Source organism: Mytilus californianus, unplaced genomic scaffold (assembly GCF_021869535.1).
Source record: "Mytilus californianus isolate M0D057914Y unplaced genomic scaffold, xbMytCali1.0.p SCAF_1, whole genome shotgun sequence".
In the NCBI taxonomy this organism is placed as follows: Eukaryota; Metazoa; Mollusca; class Bivalvia; order Mytilida; family Mytilidae; genus Mytilus; species Mytilus californianus.
This window is the reverse complement of record NW_026262581.1, coordinates 31,763,593-31,790,739: the sequence shown is the minus strand read 5'-3', so window position 1 is coordinate 31,790,739 and position 27,147 is coordinate 31,763,593. Positions and strand designations below refer to the sequence as shown.

Sequence of the window (27,147 nt, the reverse complement as noted above, 5' to 3'; positions counted from 1 at the left end):
CGAATTTTTAACGAACTAGTCGACAAACTGTCTCTGACATTCTATTGAAATCGTGGAAAAGAAAATTCAAATTTTCAGATACCTCTAACAAGGCCGGGGGTTCACATTCTCATATAGTTCTGACCATCTCAGTCCTACGCTTTAGCGTATTATTTGTCATATCAGTTGATCTTTGTTTTTTAAGATTAAGACTCCAGATTCTTATATTTTATTTCGGGGAAAACGGGAGTGGTAAATACAAATTTTCTGATAACTCTTACATAGATGTGATTTTATATGAGTAAAATTTGACCCTCACAGTCATAAGTCTTATAAAGCCACAATATTATGTTGTATATATTAACACACAGCATGGATAAATATTTTCTTAAATATTGTTCATAAAAAAGTCCGGTTTTCAATCATAAGAAAAAATCCAAACAAAACATGTAAAATATACGGCAAAACTGTATTCAAGTGTAATATATAGCGATGGGTGATTCTTTTGCTTTATGAATTTATGGAAAACATTCTTTGTATATCATTTTGCCTCATGAGTTAAATTTAATTAATATTCATCAACTTGCAAATGAAGAAGAAAAAATCCTGGGGATTTGTCCCTCATTCTTTTCCATAGAATTGCAGTTTGAATTCACATAATTCTGTAATGTTTTACGCATCATTATTGTCTTTCAATTTAAGATAAAACGATCTAATATTTGTACTAAATTCGAAGTCAACACCCAAAATCTGCACAAGTATATGTCATCCTATCATTGTTTTATTTTGACTTTACGTTCTGTTTTTATAACTTAACATTTTACTGTTTCAAGTCAAGACCAAACTACTTCAAATTTACATCGTGTAGTTTCAAGTCAACACATTGTATGATAAGCCTCTCGTGACGTCATAATGATATAACATCGTGCTATCTTAGCTCAACAACGCGTACTTTCAACTGTACGTCGTGTAGTTTTGAATGAGCATATTGTATGGCAAGCCTATCGTGATATTATTATGATACAACATCGTGCTATCATAGCTCAACATCTCATACTTTCAACTGTACGTTGTGTAGTTTTAAATGAGCATATTGTATGGTAAGCCTATTGTGACATTCAAATGATATAACAACATGCTATCTTAGCTTAACATCACCTAGTTTCAACTGAAAGTCATGTAGTTTTAAATGAGAATATCGTGTGGTAAGCCTATCAATGCATTTTAGTGATATAACAACGTGCTATCTTAGCTTAACATCACGTACTTTCAGCTGTACGTCGTGTAGTTTAAAGTGAGCATCTTAACTTAACACGGTGCATCGTGTTGTTTTAAGTCAACAAATTGTAAGGTAAGCCTTTCGTTTCAATATAGGCGTATAGCATCGTGTTATCTTAACTTAACATCATGTACTTTCAACTGTGCATCGTGGTGTTTTAAATCAACAGGTGGCATGATAGACCTATCGTAATATCACAATGATATAACATCGTACTATCTCAGCTCAACATTTATAAATAACAATTCAGCACCATACATTTTAGCGATTCATTTTATTTGTTATCATAGCTATCGAAGTGGATGACTGAGCTGTATCCATCTGCAAGCTAACATCATGCAAAGTCAACTTCACATCATGTACTTTAAACCCAACGTTACGTGTGTTTGGCATATCATCACAACATCGTGACTTATCATTATACTTTCACGACTAAAGCACTTGTCATTGCAAGTCAACATTGCGCAGAATCAACTTAGCATATTGTAATTTAGAGTTAGCATTTTGATGACTCAATTCAACATCACGCTGTCTTAACTTAACATTTTAAGCTTCAGCATAACGTTTTGTAAGTCTCTAATATATGACAGCTGAGGCTTTCCATACGTTTAGATATAAAACCCCTCTCCTTTAATCTCCATAAGTGTAATAACTACTAGAGACTCTAAAGAGTCCGTGCCCTACACTGACGCTGTGTGAATCTTTAACAATGGCAAAAAAACTAAAATGGGTAAAAATTCACATTTTCATGACAATTACTCTTATAAGGAGTGGAATTAAAATTTCAGCTATGTGTCTCATTTGAAGATCTTGTCTTTCTTATACATTTTTGCTGTTCGAAGATTCTCTTTTTATTCTAGAACGTCTGCATAAAACACAAAAACATAAATGAATAAACATAATTTAATGGGTATTACTCCTATAAGTACTCGACTAACTATTTCGATCATTCGACTTATTGATAGTTTTTTTCAAGATAAAAGGCAAATTTGAACAAAAGTTTGATTAAATCGTCTTTGAACGGCAATAACTCCTATGCACGCTTTAAGCCCATTTTGGCAGATTTTTATATTATGTTCTTATTTCGTACTGTTGCACCCCTATCACAGGTTAAAGGGAGGGTGTGGCACCATCAAACATGTTTAACCCCGCCGCTCTCTGTAACAGACTCCCCCAAGTCAGGAGCCTGTAATTTAGTTGTTGTCGTTTGTTGCTGTTTATCATATTTGTTTTTCGTTCACTGTTTTGTACATAAATCACGCTGTAAGTTTACTCGTTTGAATTGATTTACATTTGTCGTTTCGGGGTCTTCATAAGCTTACTATGCGGTTTGGGTTTTGCTCATTGTTAAAGGTGATCTATGGTTTTTAATTTCTATGTCATTTGGTCTCGTGTGAATAGTTGTCTCAATGGCTTAATTTTATATTGACTTACGATTTCGGTAAGCTGATTACTTAATCATAGAATTGAGAATGGAAATGGGGAATTCGTCAAAGAGACAACAACCCGATCAAAGAGCAGAAAACAGCCGAAGGCCACCAAGGGGTCTTCAGCACATCGAGAAAATCAGGCACCCGGAGTCGGGCTTCAGCTTGCTCCTAAACAAAAATGTGTACTAGTTCAATAAAAATGAACGTCACACTAAACTCCAAAACATATAGATGAACTAAAATAAAAAAAATATACAAGACTAACAAAGGCCAGAGGCTCCTCACTTGGGAGAGGCGCAAAAATGCGACGGGGTTAAACATGTTTTGTGAGATCTCAACCCTCCCCCTATACCTCTAGCCAATAAAGAATAAACAAACACACAGCAATACGCACAGTAAAACTCAGTTTAAAAGAAGTCCGAGTCCGATGTCAGAATAGGTAACAAAAGAAACTAAGCAAAATGACAATGATACATAAATTAACAAAGGACTACTAGCAGTTACTGACATGCCAGCTCCAGACCTCGATTAAACTGATTGAAAGATTATGTCTTCATCATACGAAAATCAAGCACAATCCCTCACGTTAGAGTTTTAGTATCAGACCATCATAAAATATATGAGTAGAACTTAACCCGTATCATGGCAACAACTGGTTTTAGAATAAATGTGTTTATTTCTGATGCAAAGACCCTATGAGTGAATCAACATTAATACCAAAATATGCCATCTTTAATGACCTAACAACAGTATCGTAACTATATTCCTTCTGAATAAGTCTATTTAAAGGTTTGGTTAGCTTTTGAGATGAATGTCGACATTTTTGTGCTTTATATAGAATATTACCATAATAGATTGGCTGTGAAATACTTGAACGTATAAGATGTTTGCATGTTGATTTATATTTACGAATGATGTCCTTGTACCGATGATAAAATTTAGTAATGTTTTGGCTAGTTTGAAATATCGAAAACCCTTGTGTAATACAAGTACCTTTTTAGTAATACAGCGTTTTCCTTCGTTAAAATCAAATACGTTGTTACGTACACGAGCGAATCGAACAAGTTGAGATATATAAACACCATAAGATGGTGACAAGGGAACGTAACCATCTAAAAATGGATAATTTTAAACAATAGGAAATGAAAAATCATGATCTCTTTTATTATAAATTTTGGTATTAAGCTTCCCGTTAAAGATATAGATATCAAGATCCGGGAAAGGGCAGTGTTCATTGTTAGTATTAACTTTATTTAAACTCAGTTCAGCAGGATAAATCTCTTTAGTGTACATACTGAATTCCTCATTATTGAGAGCCAATATATCATCATCCAAATATCTAAAAGTGCAGTAGGTAGAATATACAGTTTAGTAGTGGAACAATGGCTTGAAGACGAAATAAATCTATATTTGTTATGTGTTTTGTGCAGCTTCGGAAGCCAGTACATAGTTGGAACTTTCATTGTATTTGGTTCTGCATGTAAGGAGGTAGCGTTTTATGTTTATGTTTGTTACAGATGTCATTTTCCGAAAATATAGTCAGTTTGAATGTTGGTGAATTTGTGATTTCTTTTTGCAGAACCTCAATGTAAAATTTACGTCAAACAATAATGATATTATTAGCAGCCTTATCAGCCGTGACAAAAACAAATTCCTTGGCGAGTTCTTTTAGCTTATGTTTGATACGAGAAAAAGGACTATTATGGTTGTTGTTGGGAGTAAAATGTTCTTGCAAATGTTTTATACGAATATCAACTATGTTCATTACTGAATTAAAAGAAGAATTTAAGGATTTTTGCCAGCTTTTTCTCGTTTTATGCATTTTTGAACAGTAAGTACGGAGTGAGTCGTGGATGATGTTACGACACTCATTTCAATTCCATTACAATTTAAAGTCTCCCTGTATCTTTTTAGTTTTCCAGAAAATATGCGAAACAAAAACAAAATAATAAAATTTTCTTTTAAGGGCAATAACTGCTATAACTCCTATAAGTAGTGTAATGTTAGTTTTGGTCTTAAAGAAAGGTAGGTAGATCTCAACATTCTGACCCTTTCTGTTCCTGCCAGAGTTGTGCTATCTTTTACAATTTTTCTAAATAAAAGACAGAACTTGCATTTTACCCCCGATGTTTTATATTAAGCCTTTACGACCATGTTGGATGAAAGGCAGGATTTATGTGCACATATTTTAAACAAAAATACCCAAATTAATTGTGGGCGTATTTAGTTCTATTTAAACCAGTATTTTCAAAGGAAAAGATTTTTGAAAACGTTAACGAATGACGGACGACAACGAATGACGGACGTCAGACGATAGACACCAAGTGATGGCAATAACTCATATTGTGTCTTTGGACCGGGTGAGCTAAACATACAATATTTGTATTGTGAATAAAATAACATTGTTGAAGGAAACAACATGAAGTGATCCATTCGTGATAAAGAAAATTGTTTGAACTCCATGGTATTTTAAACATGTTAAACAACAAGGAAGAATTAGAAACTACCACGCCTGAAATCGGATGTAAGATAAGTTTTACACATTACTACAAAATTTTAGATGTATTAAGATAAATTTGAAGGATTTTATTCAGTTCAGTATTCGCTTGAACTAAAAAAAAAATGTTGTAGACGATCTTGTTTTTTGATACATGTAGTCTTAAAATGACATGTTTTCAAAAGTGCTTGTCATATGATAATTCAAATTAAAAAAATGAATATGTTTTATATACCTGAATGGCTAAGTTTACTGTAAATCATAAAGGAAAATCCTTCGACTTAACAAAATCTTTTGAATTATTGTCTTCCCATACTCCAATTTGCCGATAGCTTTTTCAAATGTAGTGAATCTAACCACAAAACATCTGGTTAGTTCTTCTGGAACCGCACAGCACAAGTGCGAGGGAAAACAATGATGAAAGAAAAGGTAAACAAACCTGGAAGTTTTTAATGATTCTGGAGAAAAAACGTTAATAACGACTGTTATGACAGAGTTAAAGCAATAAACAGAAACGCATGGTAAATATTATAAAAAGAAGATTACAGGGAAATTCATTAACTAAATGAAGTAGTTTAATTAAGTATATGTCATGGGTTGGTAATAATTGTAAAAACATCGTGCTTAGAGGACTTAGTTTAGTATATAAACATGCATTGGTTCAATAATTTCCATAACATTATTATTTCACGAATATTATAAATATGAATAATTATTAACCAATGACTTAAAAATATATTATAAATTCTCCATCTAATACGATTCCATGTGTCTGAGAGCTGGTCATTATTACAGGTCTAATACAGAAAAGACGGTTAATACAGGATTTCAACTTACGGTTTTTGGTTCAATAAGGTGTCAGAAAATGGATCTTGGTATTACGCGAGATTTTAAATTTCACAATGTTTGATGTTAGAAATGCTGTTCTTTCTCATATGTTATACCTTTTTTTTTTCTTTGAGTATATACAATTATTGACGGTAAAAAGTGTAAATATCCAGAATTGTCAACAATAAAAAATTATTTCTCTGAGGGCGCAGTCTGAAGTGAGAGAAATTTGTAGGGTTGACAATCTTCGAATGCACCGCTTCGAATGTGCCACATTTGTTTATTATACCGAAGGGCTCTTCCAACTATTGAAATTACATGTTTAAGACGCTCTTGTACATGTCTTACTGTAGTATATGAAAACACCCATTTAATAACACTACAGTACTTAATATAAGGTTTATGAATGTAAGTATTTGAGACACATGTTAAGAGCATACAGTATGTGAACAATATAACTTTTATTTATTTTTTTTTTTTTTCTTTGTTAACTCAATGGATTTCTACACAAAACGTGATTCATCTAAGATGCAAAATATGTAGCAAAATTCTAGCTGCGCCTGTATATGCAGTATATATCTCCCAGTTAATACGATTTTCCTAACCCTTGTGTTCAAAGTATCGGAGTTGATTTCATCCCTTCGAAAATGTTACGGACGCCATTACGAGTTGGTTGACTATTGTGGAATACTAGTATGTTGACGGATAAGTTCCAATTTTCGTAACCACAATCCCGTTCTCCTTTCCTCAAGTTTTACCTACCGAATGAAACAAATCACAGACTTTTTACTTACATAAGCAACATGACGAGTGCCACATATGGAGCAGGATCTGCTTACCGGTCTGGAGCACTAAATTTCGTGCGATGGAAGCCTTTTATCTGGATTTACCTTCATCAGGAACGATAAAATCTAATCATGTAAAAGCCAAGGCATGTTCACACTATTCGGACTACATGAACATCGATGTGCTCCTTGTCCAAAACTATTGAAAACCCAGAGTTTTGCGGAAGAACGAAATAAGTTTTACGGTCACCATCACGAATTGGTTAGTCGATACAATGTGTGTTTGTCTCAACTTACTAGTGACATGTTTTCTTGGTCTTCAATCTTAGATGTAAATGAATAACAGCAACCAGCTTTTCCGTGAGTTGAAACTTCAGGACCGAAGTTTCAACTCTATTGAGGGAACCAATACCCCATAGTCCGGTTTCATCAGTGGTCGACTCATAAGTCGTTTCAAGGTAACGGTTTATTCATATTAACAACGACTTGGATGTGTTAATTTCGATATTCATTGTTAATCAAGTACTATAATTTTTCGAAACACTAGGGGTTTCTTCCCAAAGGAATAGTTTTGATTTACAAAGTTTTCCAACTTAATTAATGTTGCCTTCCAACTTTTTTTAATTAAGTGACTCTGCTGAGTCTTGTGCGTACCAAACATTGTACATTTAAAGATCAATGTTAGCAATAAGTTAGCAAAGGTACATGCATTAAGGCAGTTAGAGTCAAGGTCAACATGTTTTCGATCGAAATTTCAAATATGCATAAGCAAACCCTTTACATTTTGTACACCTTTTAGGTATCCAAACAAATAAATTGGCAGATACAACAGCTGATGCATCAATTCACTAATTCTCACATTACACCAGACGTTGCCCTTATTGTATAGAGTTGCGGTTTTTTCTGTCCTATTGCACCAATTACAAAACTGGATTGAGGCACGGTAAATCGGGCAATTGGGTTGTTTGTTGCCTGTTTTGTTCGATGAAAAGTTTGTACTAATTTTTTGTAAACAACTCACATTTCACTTTTCTATACACATTCCTGATTCTACTCTCCTCAACACAGACACATCTGCAAGTTGTGCACCTCCTACCATTGAATTGTTTTCATATTTGTTTCCTATTTTTACATCTGATATTTTCATATATTTAGATAGTCATCAAAGACAAATCTCCAATGTTGAAGAATTATTTTGTGAAGTATAGCCATTTGGAATTTCGATGCATTTAATAATGGACAATTTAACCATAATTGTCTTTCTGCTTTATCATTGTTTTTGAAGGTTAAGTTTATTTATTAAGAACATATACATATTTTTATTTATTCAAAAAAAAAAAAAATATTTTAACCAAACCTTCCAGATGCCTTAAAACATCAACTCACAATGCAGGCAACTATGAAAGGAAATGCAATCCTTGGAATATTGAATCAAAAAGAGTTGTTCTGTTATTTACCTAGCTTATAAAACCAAACTCAATTACAAAAACAGTTTGTTTTCAGTGCAAAAAATAACAGACTATCAAGATTTAAATGTTGATGGATTTTGTAAAGTATAATCATAACATACATCAAAACTGACAGTGGTGCTCGGTTTCACTTTTAACAATAGAAAAACAAAGGATATGGGGTATTCATTTATGACCCTAAATCAGTACAAATCAGTACATGTACAGCAAAATACACACAAAAAGCAAAGGAACAGCACTTGTATTGCTGTTCTTCACCTCAAAGTCACAGTGAGACCTTCAACACGGAGCAAAAAGAAAGAAAAAAAACTCTCATCTAACTGCAAGTTTAAGACGGCATCTTTGACCGGTTTGAGCGGAATTCTTTGCCGAATGATTTAGATAGACTTTGTAAGATGTAACACTACCAACTCTGGCCCGGTCAAAAAAGAACATACTGGAAAATAGCACAAAATTAAAACAAAATAGTTTCTACGCATATGTGTAAATATCAAACTATGTAGAATATATTTTGGTAATTAAAGTGTCAAATGAAAGGTGAAGGACTTGTGATCCTTGTAGAACATATATTGACTGATAATTTTGAATAATACAAAAATGTATGAAAGAAATTTTGAATTGAGGGCATACATTGACTGTTTTTCAGATATGAAGTACCTGGTCTGGTGTATCCAAAGTTCCGGTAACCAGTACGGTCTGATGTGTTAATAACGGTATATTAATCGATCCCCCCGATGAATGTTTTGAAGTGAAAAATTTAATGTGGATAGGATTGGGGGCTAAGAATAGTTGTGTGTCTTATTAAAAATTTAGTACACAAACTGGCCTAAAATTGAGATAATGACGTGGCTCACATAAGAGAAGTTATCTCAATCATTTATCAATCATGAAAAACCGTACATTGCATGTAGGTTTTTAAAACATCATTTATATATGCCAAAAAATTATACGTTGGATGTAAATTTCATTGCGAAAAGGGAAAACATATTACTCATGAACGAAATCTTCGTCGCATTACTGTTGTTTTTCTTAGGTTGTGGCCCGGTCAATATTGTTTTAGATAATGAATTTCGTCTGAATCAGTTTTTGAAATTGAAGATATTATAACTTTAAATGCAAAGAAATTAGCAGGTAAACAGACATATTTCTATAAACAAATTATTCTTGTGAAGTTGAACGAAGTAGACGAAATACGATTTATTTCGATATTGCAAGGACAAAATAAGCAAAGTGACATACAACTAATTTTGTTTTGCTTGTAATACTTTTCTTTGTTTCTTTTTTTTTTACTTCTTTTTTACAAATGTATATGAGTATTTGATTTGATTTTTACGCAAACTTATATACTGTTGAAACAAAGATCGTGTAATTATAATATAACAACTATTGTTTACAAGGAATATATAAATAATAACAATAAGGTCTTCATTAAGTTAGGGCTTTACTACTCTAAACTATTCTCTAAACTTAATCATAACCAATAACTAACCCATAACTAGCTCTAAAATTATCCCGAACCCTACATCAGATTCCTAATCTAACACAAACATTACCTTAACATAACCTTAAAAGTCAGTTCATTTTAATACAAACTTAAGGGAAATCGTTGAATGAGTTCCACGTAAACTCAAAAGTAAAATAACAAAAATACCGAACTCGAAGGGAAATTCAAAACGGAAAGTCCCTTGTCAAATGGCAAAATCAAAAGCTCAAACACATCAAACGAATGGGACACAATTGTCAATTATTACGTATTTTTTAGCTGTTGCAACAGACACTGAATGAGTTCAAATTAATCTCAGTTGTTATAATAACATATTGATTCCTGCTATGTGAGCTTTAGAAAATTCGCTCCAAAAGTGATCAAAGTAAAGCAAGTAAGCGATAATCTTATATGTAATGCCCTAGCATAACTTTTTATCTTCTCTATGAAATGTTGTTTAGCGCATGGTATGTCAAGTCTTTTGTGTATGTCTGTAACAAAGAAATTGTAATATTCGCAAATATTTGTAAACTATGTTTTATAGACATGTCACCTTGCAACTAGCCTACAAGTTTTGTCAGACATCCGTTTTGCGTTTCTGTAAGTAGATATCAACATTTCTTTTCCATGCATGAATATGCATGCGTGTTATGTTTGAAAATTTGACTTAATCGAAGGGATTTTAAATTGTATGGCTTACATTTATTTCTAATGAGGTTTAAACAAACAATAATTTATTTTAAAGGAAAATGAATGTAAAATAAAAGCATGAAAAGTATGCGTTTTCTTTTCCTTTTTGTTAGTATTTACTTAGAAATTTTAGTTGTTAGCATAAAACCACTTAAGGCGATTCAGATTCATCCTCTTTGAAATGTTATCGATGTTGATTTTGTCATTTTCGTTTAATTGAGCACTTAAAATACATATAGTGTAATATAATACAAACTTAAGGAGGCCTCTAAAAAATCGTAAAATTCCCATTTCAAATAACAAAACAAGGAAGATAGTCAACATGGTCAACTCTTCACTCTGATACCGGATGGAAGATAAGTTTCCTTAACGTAAACACGTAAAAATTAAGATGTGTTGATTTTATCATCCTTTGAAATATTTTATAGAAGGTAAGATAAATCTTAATTCTAATCACAAAAGAGCTTGTTAAAATCATTTTAAAGAGGTAGTAATTAACATGGAATCTTTTGATATGGATAATATATATATAAATATACATGTGATATATTAGATTAGATTTTTATTTTTTCAGTGAAACCAAATTATATGTCCACAAAATTTTTTCTTGTTCTTATATAAACTTTGTATCAGTGCTATTTACATGTATAATACTGTAGCATGGAGTGATGAAATTTTATATAGATAAGCTATATCAAAAAACAGTGTTCTTGTTTATCAATTTATGTTAAGAGGTTCTCAAAATACTGATAACTTGAACAACAATCCCGTACTAATTATAATTATAATATATATATATATATATATATATGTTACGTGACTGAATTTTTAGGCATTTTATAAAATATAAAATGACTAGAAATACCTAGTCATTTTGTAAAATGACTGAAATTTTTAAACAAATTTCAACAAACTGCCTGTTTAGTTTCAGGTAATTTGTTGAAAAAGGATATCATCGAGAAACATATGAACAAAAATACAAAATCCTGCAAATAAAATATCTAAGTTCATTCTTCAAATATAAGATGGGAAGGTTTGAATGTCTTTAATTAGTTCCTTTTAATGAAACAAGGTTAAGAGTATATGTACTCACTCTGTATTTCAGATAGTGATTAATATGATCTTCTTGTTATGTTGGCGGAAGGGCAAATTGTTCTTACAATATAACTAAATTTACTAACTAATTAAAAAACAATCTAGATTCAAAATAGAAGTGCGTAATATGAATCTCATAAAAAGGAGGATGTTTTTTGATTGACTGATTTTTGTTTGTTTGCGTTCAGTAGCAAATATTTCATACATATTTTGGATGAGAAAAAATTGTAAATAAATCAAAAAGGTAATTTATGCAAAAGATTGACCCGGATAAAGGACTGGCATTTCGACTGTCGCTTGAAATGAAGGTATGTTGGATACTGACAGAAATGTTGTATTACACCAGGCCACCTATAGAACGGTCAAAGAGTTCTTAACGTGGCGTTAGATTCAATGTCCCCATTCAGAAAGCATGCGCATTTCTACATCATGCACAGCCACTAAAGCATATGTTTATACAAAGCTGTGTTTGGTTGTGACGAAAAGAAATAATAATCTTCATCTTCACTGCCTTAAGGGAATTCTTGTGTCTATACAATCTGATGAATTAAGACAAAAGTAATATAACGATGTGAAAACCTCGGCAATCGATCACTGTAACTGTGAAGAAAAAATTGAGGGAATCGAGAGACCCGGTGAGTCATCAGTCTAAGCATCTCATTCTATGCATGTATCACCCACAGTGCTATGAGCTGCTTCAACCTGTTGAATGATCTGATAAGCCAAAGATGTAAGTCAACCTAATCACGCTAATATTACTTTGAATCTTTTGATAACAAAGTGTGTGCATGTTGTTTTTGAATCCCCTTGTTCTTCAAAAATTAAGTGTTTTATCAGAATAAGTATTAACAGAGCTGAATGTGTCATGGTCCGGATTTTACCAAATGTGGTTGTAGTGTTGTAGTATAAGACCAGATTTAACAAAGAATCAGAACAAATGAGTAACAGAACCTGCCATCTAAATATTTTATGAAATAAGAGATAAATGTCGAGTTCAGTGCTTATGGGAATTTTAAATAATTCTGTAGGATTTATTTTTTAATATTAAAACTCTTAAAATGCAAGAGTTAAAAGTAAGTAATTATCATAGATAAAGCTCAATATATTCTATAAAATAATTTCTGGCATTTTTATAAAATGCCTGAAAAAAATAGTCAATTTATAAAATGCCTGAATCTTACAGGTATTTTAGAAAATGACTAAGGTTTTCATGAATTTTACAAAATGTCTTATTAAAAAAAGGAAACATTAAATGTAAGTATCTATAAATATTTCGGATAACAGATATCCTTCATCAGTATGATTATGATCTAAAATAAATCATATCAATCTATTCTGATATAACTATAACAATCTTTAAATTTATACAATTAAAACCGATCAGCACTTGTACAATTCTAAAATTTCAATAATGACGTGGGTGAGGTATTTACCACAGAGACTGTATATATATGCTTATAACAAAAAAGTAATGTGCGATATGAACTGGTACATTTCTAAAATTTCAAAGGTGACGAAAGTTGAGTTATTACAACAAAGACTGCGTAGAAATACATTCCCAATGAATAGCACTGACCGATTTGAGCTGGTATAATACTCAAATTTCATATTTGACTAAGGTAACGTAATTACAACAGAGGCTGCGTATTTACACATCCCAAATAAATAGCAGTTTGATAATTTCTAAAATTTCTAATTTTGACAAAGGTTATATAATATAACCGTGGCTGCGTATTCATACATCCCAAATGAATAGCACCCTGAGACTTAAACTGGTATAATTCTAGAATTTCAGTTGACAAAGGTAAAGGAATAGCGACAGAGACTGCGTAGTAATATGTTATATAACCCAAATAAAAAGCACTGCGCGAATCGGAACTACACCTTTTCATTGATCCTATTTGGTGCCAAAGTTTTTAATTTTCTTATCCAAAATCTATCCCGAGTAAGTCTATCCTTCCTAGACCAAGCAGTGTTGTGGTCTATGATTGTTATCATGATCAATGAAAAGGTGTAGTTCTAATTCGCGCAGTGCTTTTTATTTGGGTTATACTACATATACAGAAAGCTGAGGGGATAAGGCGTCTGCCCAATGCTAGGCGGTGTTGTCGTAGAAGTTAGAAGTGAAAAGTACAGGTTCCAGCCCCGCTCGAGGATGAAGTAAAGAATCAGATCTACTCTAACATCGTTAGGTTGATTTTGATATATATATATCAATTTACAGTGATTGTATGCTTCTAAAAATAGAATAGCATCCTGTAATTATACTGAAGAGATAAGTAGAGGATCATTTCTGTACTTCGTATATTGTGTCAGATGTCCTTGTTTAATTCCTACGAGAAGGTAACACCTCCCGAAACGAAAGCTGATTTTTATCAGCTATAGTTAGAGGAGGAGATAAGGCGTCTGCGCAATGCTAGGCGGTGTTGTCGTAGAAGGGAAAAGTGAAAAATACAGGTTCCATCCCCGCTCGGGGAGGAAGTAAAGAATCAGATCTACTCTAACATCGTTAGGTTGATTTTCTATGCACTTTATATATATATATATATATATATATATATATATATACACACAACTCGTCTGAACATCAGCCCAACAATGTTAGATCTGTAAATTTGCTTTCGCAAATGTTTTGTTCTTCCCTCGCCGGGAAGAACAAAACATTTGCGAAAGCAAATTTACAGATCTAACATTGTTGGGCTGATGTTTAGACGAGTTGTATATACAGAATGTACACAGCCATGTATCACCATCACTGCTGGTGATCCGATGGATAAATCTGTTGTAGAGTTGTCACTGGTTCAGACGTACTTATATATATATATATATATATATATATATATATATATATATACTGTACATTTAAATCAAGTTTCCAACTGGTCATTGAAAGTTGTTTTTATAATAAACTATTGATTAAAATTCATCATTTAAAAGACACACAAATATGCTTTGGACTAACTATCATCAATCATCATATATACATGTACCATGTGTACCTACTGATATATATTTTGTTTTGAATTAATTCAATAACCATCTTTTGAAATAACATAAACGATACTGTTTTTATGCACCATATGCGCATATCGACAATCAATGTCTTTTCAGTAATACTCGAGACGGAAACATTTGAAAATCGAAAACTAATTTAAAAACGTTTGAAGAGCTGATCACAAATGAACATAAAGTATAGCAAATCCGGGAAGGGAGTCAGATAATATTTTAGTCAATTTAACCGAAAATGTTCAACTAATTCTAATTACAAGACTCAAGAACGATCCCTATTGTTTTCGCTCCTTTTCAAAAGATTTTTTTTCTTCTGTAGGTTAACCTACAGCATTCAACAATAGACAGGTCCTACACAATGGTTGCGAGTCTGTAATATTTTCGAATTAACAGAAGAACATGACCCCCAATTCATCAATAAAAAAACGAAAAATAATATGAACAAGCTTTATTCAGCATACTTCAAGTAAACACACTACGGTACTTGATTTAATATAGTGTGCTCACAACAAATAAAGGTGTTTCAAAAAATGTAAGATTCTTTCAATTTTGATAATTTATTTCAAGTAAATAAAATATTTGCGCAATATGACTTTGAAATATAAAAGGTAAAGCACAATTTTAGTATTTATTTTAAAAAAGGCAATAAGTTTTAACTATGATTTAATAAAATCTCCCATAAAGTATGTCATTCAAAAAAAATTCCTGTTAAAAATATATTACAATTATTATGGAGTGGTATTCCATATAAAGATATGTTTTTCAGTAAAGTACTAGATTATCTGCCATTTGTTTATGTAGTGGTGGCTGAAACGTTGGTTCTTGGTAAATGTGTCTTTATGCATTTTTACTATGTAATAAAACAAAGATTGTCTTAAGTTTGTAGTCTGATATAAGTATCCAAATAGATTATTGATTAGGGTTTTCATATGTTTATGTACGTGTGTAAGTATCTGTTTCCTTACTTTCAATATACTTATTTAGTGTTTATTTTGTTTTTTCTGCTAATTATAGAATTCCCTTCAGTTACTTGTTTTTGCTTTCCTACATTAAATATTATTACAAACGTGTTCGTGCATTTTTCATTGTTATTCAATGCAAAATAATTATCTAAGATACCTGGGACGATCTCATTTCATAAAGAATCTCTTTTGTTTACGTATTGTACCTCAAACTTATTAACCCGGTGTAGGTCTTTAAGTTGAGGTTCAATTTACTGAAAGTTAATCGAGCATGACTAATTAGACACGCCCTCTTAGAATCAGGGGGTCCAACATAGGATCGGGAAAAACCAGCCAGCGAAATACCATAATTTACAATTTCAGAGAATCCAAGAGCTTTTGGTTGATTATCTCCGATCAATAATCAGACGATATTTGAGTGGAAATACAAAACTGTCCGAAACCCGGAAATGTTTATTTAGTTATTTAATATTTTCTATCGAATTATTGTTCATTTTACTTTTTATTCATGCTATGTTGTTTTTTTTTTTTTTTTTTTTTTTTTTTTTTGTCACTCAATTATATCAATTACCTTAAGTTAAAAATAAATTATTAAATGCCCAAAAAGGCGCAAGCCAGGGCCGATCTTGCAAGAACCTCATGGGTAATCAAGGGCGTTAAGAGCTTAACTTACGATTTTGATCATGGTTAATTTTTATTCTAGTACGTTATACGTTTTACCTCTGCCAACGCTCTATCTTATTAAAGTAAAATTGAGAATGGAAATGGGGAATATGTCAAAGAGACAACAACCCGACCAAAGAGCAGACAACAGCCGAAGGCCACCAATGGGTCTTCAACGCAGCGAGAAAATCCCGCACCCGGAGGTGGTCCTCAGCTGGCCCCTAAATAAAATTGTGTACTAGTTCAGTGAAAATGGACGTCACACTAAACTCCCAAACATATAAATGAACTATAATGAAAAAACATACAAGACTAACAAAGGACAGAGGTTCCTGACTAGGGACAGGCGCAAACATGTGGCGGGGTTAAACATGTTTAGTGAGATTTCAACCCTCCCCCTATACCTCTAGCCAATGTAGAATAAAGAAACACATAGCAATACGCACAGTAAAATTCAGTTCAAAAGAAGTCCGAGTTCGATGTCAGAATAGGTAACAAAAGAAACTAAGCAAAATGACAATGATACATAAATGAACAAAGGACTACAAGCAGTTATTGACATGCCAGCTCCAGACCTCAATTAAACTGATTAAAAAATTATGTCTTCATCATATGAAAATCAAGTACAATCCCTCCCGTAAGGGGTTTAGTATTATACCATCATAAAATATATGAGAAGAACATAACCCGTATCATGCCAATAACTGGTTTTAGAATAAATGTGTTTATTTCCGATGCAAAGACCCTATGAGTGAATCAATATTAATACCAAAATATGCAATCCTTAATGACTTGACAACAGTATCGTAACTAAATCCTTTCCGAATAAGTCTGTTTAAAGGTTTGGTTAGCTTTTGAGTTAAATGCCGACATTTTTGTGTATTGTAAAGAATATTACCATGAAATATTGGATGTGAAATACCCGGACTTATAAGATGTCTGCATGTTGATTTATATTTACGAATGATGTCCTTGTACCGATGATAAAATTTAGTAAATGTTTTGACTAGTTTATGATATCGAAAACCCTGGTGTAATAATTTTTCAGTAATACAGAGATTTCTTTCGTTGAAATCAAATACATTGTTACATACACGAGTGAATCGAACAAGCTGAGATATATAAAACACCATAAGATGGTGACAAAGGAACGTCACCATCTAAAAATGGATAATTAACAATAGGTAATGAAAAATCATTTCTTTTATCATAAATTTTGGTATTAAGCTTCCCGTTAAAGATATAGATATCACAATTCAGGAAAGGGCAGTGTTCATTGTTAGTATTAGATTTATTTAAAGTCAGTTCGGCAGGATAAATCTCTTTAGTGTACATACTGAAGTCGTCATTATTGAGAGCAAATATATTAGCATCTAAATATCTAAAAGTGTTATTAAATTTTTGAATCAGATGTTGTTCCGATGGGTCTATGCTGATTTTAGTCATAAATTGTAACTCGTAACAATACAGAAACAGGTCCGCAATAAGAGGTGCACAGTTAGTCCCAATGGGAATTCCGATAACCTGACGATATACGTAATCTCCATAGAGAAAAAAAAAGTGTCGCTCTAAAATTGTTATCATTTGCTTCAGGTCGATTCACTTTGCATCTCGTCGTGAATATGCATGACATATTTGCCACTGGGCATTAAGGGAGCTATCCATTAATCAGCTTCATTTAGTGATGTATTATCATTATTCTTCAGTTGATAATTGTCTCAAATTATTTTCCAATTTTTATATATTTGATTTTTATTTATATTTGATTGTAAGTGTAAATTTTATCATTTCTCTCCTCATTTTTCTCTTTGCATTTTTTGTTTTCTAACATTAAATAACATAATTGATAATGTCCATATCAGGGGTTACATTGTATCCTATCCAGCCAAACTAGGAGGAAGGGAGTAGAACAAAAAATATTCTTCATTGAGTGGCAGTAACTCATATCTTGTAGCGTGCAACGACGGCAGTACTGAATACTTTTTTTTAATATTTCTTTACTATGGTTCTGTTTATTACGATATATTTGGTCACGTGTTTCCCAATATATCTTTTGTATTTTTTCACTATTGTGACATATTGACTCGACGTTCCTTTTTTTTAAATGATGTTGACTCCCAAAAAATAGGAACATCGAGTCAATACATGTATCATTTTCAAACTTACACTATTTACATATATGTAATATATAAATTAAGAACTTTCACTCAGTCAATACGTTATATATGGACCTGTTAGATTATATTGAATCTCAGACATCGTACTCGGTCAATATAATCTGACCAAGTCCATATATAACGTATCGACCTCGTCAAAAGCCAATAATTGATAATTATAGTATATGATTATGTCAGGTGATTATAAAACTAAGCAAGGTAAAAGTTTTTTTTTCCAGAGTGTTTATGCTTCATTAAGACGTGAAAGGGAATGATGGACGACTAAAAAAAGTGTTTGTTTTCATATAATAGATTGTATTGCAATTTAAGAATGATGATCAACCTTGCGAAAATATCTCATCTATACACGTTTTGATCGAGCCTCTCAAGCCTACATAACTTGATGCTAAAGATGTTACATTTAGGCTATTTAATACGATTTTGTTTCATTGAAGTTTACAGACATAGTTTTTTTATCAAAAAAAAAAACCCAAACAAAACAAAATTTATTAATTAATTGGACTGAACAGACTAAACAAATTATTTTTCATTTGCATATAACGTAGAGTAGGAAAATAACAGAATCAAAACCAAAATGAACATTACCTGAATATTGTGAAGGACCTTATGCATCTAGGTCTGTTCGAGTATGAGTTTTGAAACAAGCTATTTAAATAACTAATTGTTGGAAGAGTTTATTTACTGTTTTCATATGGTCTAGTCTTAACGAATCTATTTCATGATTACTGACAGATTAAAAACATCAAATATATGTAACAAGAAGTTTTTGTACAGAACATTCATTGGTCAGTTACAAATGAGGCATGTATAGGGTTTCGATTTACTCATTTATAAGAATAAAATCGTTATTTTAAAAAGTTGGAATTCAAAAATATAAATTAACCCCTTAATTTTATAAAACTACCCTATGGTAGTATTTTGTTGACAAAAAATTTCTAATAAAAAAAAAATAACATAATGATGTACTGCCATTTAATCGGTCCGTTTCCAATGCAATTTGGTAACTGTTACTTGTATATATCAGTCTGAGTACTGTTTAACTATTATTTAAGTTGAATATTATTTAAGTCTCACAAAAAGGGCTGTTCAAATCCCCTCGCCCTTCTGGTTCGGGGATCTCAACATCCCTTTTTGTTCGAAGATCTTTTAATGTCAATATTAACTTATCATTGAATTTTTACTATTACTGAATATAATAAACACGACTTTTCACTTCCATTGTATGCAAGTTGTGTCCATATCACCTCCCTTGCATATAATCTATAACTTTTCTATTCTTAATATTTTAGCGCAGATCAATCTAATATGATACTAGTTTTGATACTTCACACAACTGTTGTGTTGACAGTTACAGCACAAAGTAAGTCAGTCAATGTTTGTTAACTTATAAGTATCAATAATATTTTTTAAAAGATATTTGAATGGCCCCAACAGTTCCACATAATAAAAGTTTTCTTCCGATTGACTACTTTGGATATTAAATGTCAAATAATTATATATAACTAGAAAGATTTCATCGTATATATTTCACCAAACTTGTATGTTAACAGTAGCGCACATCGAGCGTAATTAAATGGTTTAAAGACATTTTAAATGCTTTCGCATTTTCATAAAGTTCAAGATTCTTCTGATTGAGTACTTACAATATTGACTTATGACCATTTAAATCGGTAATTGAATATAAAATTTTGAATTCCTAACTTAAGATAATATGAATTGCGATTTGTTTGGTGTTTACTTCTGGGCTATAGTAAAGAAAATGACGTTCTGTTATAAAAAAAGATATTAATAAAAAATATCGAACTCCAAGGTAAATTTCAAAAAGGAGGAAGTCAATAAAACCTGATAAATTGAACTATTTTAAGGTGGTACCCAACACCTTGACTAATATTAATTTTGCTCGTTTAATTTTCATAAAATTTTGACAAAATGTTTACTTTGACCCTTTGACAAAAATCTTAAAATTTCAAAAAATTTGAACCAACCACTTTATCAGAAAAATTTCATTGGTTATATAGCAGTTTGACAAACACTAATTTTGATCATTGAGAAGCTTAATATTTCCTTTACAATACAACGTTATTAAAACGTTTAGCTGATTTTTACAGAGTTATCTCCCTGTAGTGTTAGGTACCACCTTAATGAAAAACAACTGTCATATTCCTGACATGATACAGACATTTCCCGAAGACAATTCACTTCCATTATCAGGAAACTGTGTAATGTTTGATAATTCGAGATTTTAAATTGAAATTATTTTTTTCTTTAATTTTAATAAATTAACTAATTAACCAAAGTATGTATAAAATGTAACTAATTTTGCACAACAACATTTACAGTCAATATTTTTGGGGAGTTTTTTTATTACAAAAACTTCATGGACCCTATTGAGAACAGATTTCTAGTCACATGTGAAGACGAAATGGTTCCCATTTAGATCTACAAAGCAGAAGTATAGAATACAACAAATATTTTAGACCAATGAATTTTTAACAGTTTTGTATGCATTTGTTTCAAGTACCTCTTGTAGTTTTCTAATCAAACAATTGTACAACAACATAATGTCCAATAAATACTATGAACATTTATTTGTTCTCTATAGATATAAGGTTTGCATTCTAAAATGTTTTGAACCGCCTCTGTAGTCTCATGACTTACCTCGATTTTTGTTAGTTTACATTAATTTAACAACAACAACATACAAGAAGTAAAAATGTCGAAAGTCATTATTCAAAAGTTGCTTCATTTATGAGTTTCAATACGCACGCGTGCACCTTAGTAAGATAGATTTAGTAGAATTCAAAGTTTGATTTCAAAAAGGGAGATTTGTCGAGGGCAATCTGATAAAATTATATTTAGAATATAGCAAAGTGCTCTCGACCAATGCAAGTGTAGAATTTGGTGTTTCTTAATTGTGAAGAATGAGTGTACATCATGTTCTTAGTAAGAGATTATCCTTTTGTTTAGGCCTATTTACAGTTCAAAACAAAGAATTTCTATGAATGAGCTACAACTGCCCGAAGCACATTTATTAGGATTATTAATTAAAAGTTGAATTTTGAAACAAAACAACAACAAAAATCAAAATAAGTTTGAAGTTTACTTGTGCAGTACAATTGATACCGTTTGTGTTATTATGTGAATATTTAGAACTTCCAAATTACAAAAATAAGCAATATCAAAGCAATGCTAAAGAGAAGAAAAAGAAGAAAAAAACCTTTTACGATTAAATAAATTGAATTAACTTTTGAATTTCCTATAAAAAGCATTTTCTTTGAACATTTAAATTTTAGTTAATTAAGTAGTATTTGATAAAAAGAGCTGGAATAAAATTGGCTGTGGAATACAATTTGATTTAGAATTTAATAAATTGAACTGTAAATAAACAAAAAGATAATTCCTCACTAAAATATTACATAATTTACACTCATACTCACACTTAAGAAACTTATACAATTTCTACCATTTCATTGTAACGATGTGTCATCTAATGTCGAAAACACATTAAAATTTCCCAAATTAAAAGTTTGTCCTTACATCACTAAGACAAATACATAAATGAAATGCCTAAAAGGGAAGTCATCCGTTAATTATGAACATTACACTAACAATGAAACAAATTCTTGATTCAAACCAATCAAGAAATCATTTAAGCCTTGAGCACTTTACAATATACAATATAAGTTTATAAGAGAATGATAATCCCTTTCATCATGATAAGTACTCGCTAACGCTCGTACTTTATCATGAAGAAAGGGATTATCATTCTCTTACATATACATCGAAAGCCTGACAACAATATATTAAGTCTAGGTTAGTCTATGAAAAGGTATATACTATGAAATTAATTAGAGCGAGGGGCTTGCCCCGAGCTCTTTATTTCACCGTATATACCTTTTCATAGACTATCCAATTTAGCACATATTTACAACTCGAATAATCTTTTAATTGGTCTATTGATAGTTTATTTTGGCTGACTACTTGATCACAGGTATTTGTAAAACGGAGCTCATTAACGAATTTTTGTAAATCTACTCACTAGTATCATTGTAAAATATGTGATTTCAAAATGCCCTTGACTCCAGAATGAAAAGATGGAAGCTGCTGGTGTAAGTATGTATATTGATAAAAAGCGGTGTACGTGGTAAGATGACCAAATAAATTGACCAAAAGCAGGCAATTATTTAATTGCAGTGGAAGCTTCACAAGTTTGGAAACAATTTTATATTTCACAGTAAAACTAAAGCTATAATAAATTTGAAACATATAGATAGTTTGTCCCCATAGATATAGTCTAGTAGATAGGCATTAAAAAACAACTACCAATAGATCAGAGATTATAGGTTTTGTGTTTTTTTTTTTTTTTATTATTATTATTTCAAAGTAAAAACTAAAAGATTTATCAGAATATAAAATTGAGAATGGAAATGGGGAATATGTCAAAGAGACAACAACCCGACCAAAGAGCAGATAACAGCCGAAGGCCACCAATGGGTCTTCAACGCAGCAAGAAAATCTCGCACCCGGAGGTGGTCCTCAACTGGCACCTAAATAAAATTGTATACTGGTTCAGTGAAAATGGACGCCACACTAAACTCCAAAACATATAAGGGAACTAAAATTAAAAAAAACATACTTGGGACAGGCGCAAAAATGCGGCGGGGTTAAACATGTTTTGTGAGATCTCAACCCTCCCCCTGTTTATATATATATATATATATAGGTGGCACATTACCTTCAGACATAATCACAGTTTTTCAATTCATGACATCGTCCTGAACATGCATGAAATATTTGCCACTGGACATAAGGCAACCAATAATCAATAAATCAATCAATTCATGACGAAATAGATCAGCTTCCTTAAGAAAGTTTAAAAAATTATCACCAAGTTGCTTTAATTTCCCTTCACAAGGTTTCATAGTACACACTTTTTTGTGTACAAAGTAATTGCATGGATGATACATTATCATCATTTTAAGATATCGTTGTACTCTAATCAAGGTATAAAGAACCATATGTATTACCCTTTATTCAAATGAAAGAAATTTGTAATTGTCAAAAACATTTTTTAGATCCATGGAAAGATTTTAATAGCAAGATTTTTAAAATCAACGTGAAAAATAATTACAAACTATTTAATTTAATTTCGAACACAGCATTTTATTTCGAAATAAACAGTGGCAATTTTTGTTTTAAATATCTTGATTACGATACAATGAAATCTTACCCTTGTGGTCATTCATGCGTATTCACTTAGTACACGGGAAAAGTATGTACTATGAAAATTAGAAGGCAAATTCAAGCAATTTGATTGGACGAGAAGTTGTAAGTATGTGCTAAACATGTTAAAAAGGGGAAGAATATATCAACAACAGCTCACCAGAACAATGTTCAAGGTTGATAAACACAAACCCAATCGATAACCCAGGGATTAATCATTTGATCCAGTTTTCAGCATTTTCTGCCGCACTATGCACCCATAGCGTTAGTGTTGTGCGGATTGTCATATGCGTATCGTCCAATCGTAACACATAAATGTGAAGCGTAAGCAAATTTACCCCTTTTAGTTTCAGTAGTATCCTAAACTAAAGTTCATATGGATATTTGCGATACAAGCAAATGTTCGTTATTGAACTATCAATATTCTAAATGTGGAATTATAGAGCTTTTAAAGATGCTTATTGTTTCTTTAAGTAGGCTAAGGTGTAAATTAAAATGAAAAAAATACATGTTTTTGAACATATTGAAAATGAAGGTATTGTTTTGTTTCTTAGATATATCGAGAAATCCTGTTTCCATATTAAACATATTTTATGTGTTAAGCGAGATTTTGTAATTAACCAGTTTTGTATTTAACGAGTACACCAATATCTGAGAATACCATGCCAACAAAAACGATCAAAACACAACATATTTGATCATATGATGAACATAATGCAAATGTTAGTTGTAATTGGCTTTGAACTAGCTGTCAATTGCCATTGTTGAAGGCTGTACGGTTGCCTATAATTGCTTATGTCTACTTCATTTTAACTATGGTTGATAATTGTCTCATTGTTAATCATACCACATCTCCTGATTTTTAAAAAGAAAACTAAAGACTGAGCAAAACGAACCCAACCAAAACCCGGGTGTTATCTCAGGTGCTCCGTAAGGGTAAGCAGATCCTGCTTCACGTATAGCATCCGTCGTGTTGCACAGACCCGGTAGAAAGTCTCATTCAGTAGGACACATTCGAGTAGAACAGGACGGGATTGTGGTCAAAGACAAATAGACGTTGAATATTAATAATATTAAGTCTACATATTATATTTGAAGCAAATGTACCGGTAAAAAGACAAACAAGATATTAACTTAAAATGTAGCTTATTTTCAATATAGATACAAATAGAAATTATGATGAATATTTTTTAGACTTTGGACCAAAATACCTACCTTAGATTTTATGGCACTCGAATTAGTGATATCATTTTCGCTGGGCACATTTTTGTCGGATAACTAATTTATATCATTGGACTTTTGTCTGGGCGATATTATATTCGAGGTGCTTATTTATTAATTTATTTTCAATAATCTGTATTTAAAAGCAAAACCTTGAGACAACAGTTGAACAATACTTTGAACAATGGATATAACATCATCAAATAGTCGGTTCACTTTTGCTAACCTTCTGCAGGAATAACATTTCTCCTGTTCGAAAATGAAGGTATCAATGTTGATTTAAATGATACATGTTTTCCTTGAAATATCATTGTAATAAGTCCAGAGTAAGACTTCATTATCTGCGATTTATATGAAATATTTATCTGTTATGAGGCAGAAGAAAACTAAATTCGAAATGTCGTCCAATAACTAGTCATGACATAAACTCAAAAAAACTATATATGTATAGAATATGGAGTTTTCTGCATATCAATGTTCTGACATATCAGCCATATGTCATAATTTGAACCTTTTTGGCGAATGAGCGCGGCAAAAACAGAAACATTCCAAATTGCGTCAAACAGCTGACATGTTACGATATCTATAAGTACAAACCCCAATAATCTGTTTATCATTCTTTTCCTCTCCTTAAAGGGGCATTAGCTGCCAAATTCATGTTCACCAATTTGACTCAAATTCTCATATTTGATTTATAACATACTAAAACGTATATCCAAATTACAATAAGTCTGAAATAAACAATTAGCAATGCATGGACTCGATAATATATGTCAGCATTCCGTGTGTTTTTTAGTCTAGACGTCATCTAATTAACCATCGAGATATCAACATAAACATAGATATAAATAGATAGCGACCTCGTGCAATTGGACTTTTCTAGGTCTGTTTGATTTCATGCTATAGGTTAAAAAATAAGTAACTTCGTTAATCATCTTTTTTACCTGTATAAGACTGATATTTTGTGGATCGAATCAGTCAACGAAATTGTTTACCTTTGTTTCATTTTCAATGTTGACATTCTTTTCCTTTTAATGGCTGAACACGTACAACTCACTTGCAAGTGAAAAATTCATCAGCGATGTTTCTTAGCTTATTTTTACAAAATTTAACTAAACTGGCTGCTAAAAGCGAATTATTATTTCACTTTCATTAATGCTTGAACAAAAAAAATCATGTCTTAATTTTTTTTATATCTCGTAGCTAAGGCCATTTTAAGAAAGATTTATGCTTGACGAAAATAAGCTTGAATAAGTCTCCTCAGACATTGTGACGTCGCTGATAATGCCTGCGTACGTCTCAAATCCGTAACACATGAGTTGAGGAGCGACTGACCAGTTGATATATGCTGATGGAAGGATGATAAACCTTAATACCAACCACTGTGATACACATATATTGAACGACTGTAGATGCATGTAGCTGGATATGCCCACGTCAGGAGAGAAATTGTCATCATCATTGAACCAAATACCTCTATAAAAAATGAACTGGCTTCGAATTAGTTTTAACTTACTTCATGCACAGTTTTCTATTTTTCTATTAGTGGATAGTTGTCTCATTGGCAATCATACCATATCTCCTTATTTTTATATAACCTCATTTTTATATATTATATCTACAAGAAACATCCATATATTTGTACGCTTTTAAAATCATGTGTTGGTTTTTATCAGAGAACCTTGCAAGATATGGCGAATATGGCAAAGCTACACAAATTTCCCTGTATCAAGAGGAAGGTAAACCTGAAAATGCTGTTCAACTGCCAATATCAAATAGTTTTACTTTGCAAAATTGTTCACACACAGACCCGACTACGGAACCTGCTTGGTGGATGTTTGAATTTTCTTTTGGTACCGCCTACATCACAGATATAACAATATACTACAGAGAAAACTGTAAGAATACACAATACAATCAACATAATTATGTAAAATACTTATAGGTTATCGATGGTTTTTTAAACCAGAGGGTGTTTCGCAGCTACAATCTCATCGAAGGGCGACAAGCCTAAGATGAGATGTGGCCGAGAAACATCCTTGAATTTAAAAGATCAATGGTAATCTGTTTATCGCTATTTTGCCTATGAAATCGTTGATGTTTACATTGACAGCGGCACGTGTGCCCTTAGGTTCTGACGATAATTTTCTATATCAAGCGAGTAGCATGATATGAAAAATAATCATAAAAAAAAGATCAAAGGAAAATTTCACTAAATAGCGATAAATATGTTTTATTATCATTTCTATTACACCACAATCTTCTATTATCATAGTTAAATCAGTAAGCACTGAAATTACAACAGCTATTTTGACAAAACTCTTAAACATCATTTCTGTTTAAAACAACTATTGGAA

General features: G+C 31.8%; 1 long non-coding RNA gene across 1 annotated transcript; it reads left to right on the top strand.

Annotated features, from left to right (window-relative positions):
- Window positions 1-10,650: 10,650 nt before the first annotated feature.
- LOC127718874 (uncharacterized) lies at window positions 10,651-26,686 on the top strand. The gene is made up of 3 exons (XR_007989992.1): window positions 10,651-10,871; window positions 19,636-19,706; window positions 26,467-26,686. It is a non-coding gene; the product is annotated as an uncharacterized LOC127718874 (long non-coding RNA).
- The last annotated feature ends 461 nt before the right edge of the window (window positions 26,687-27,147 follow it).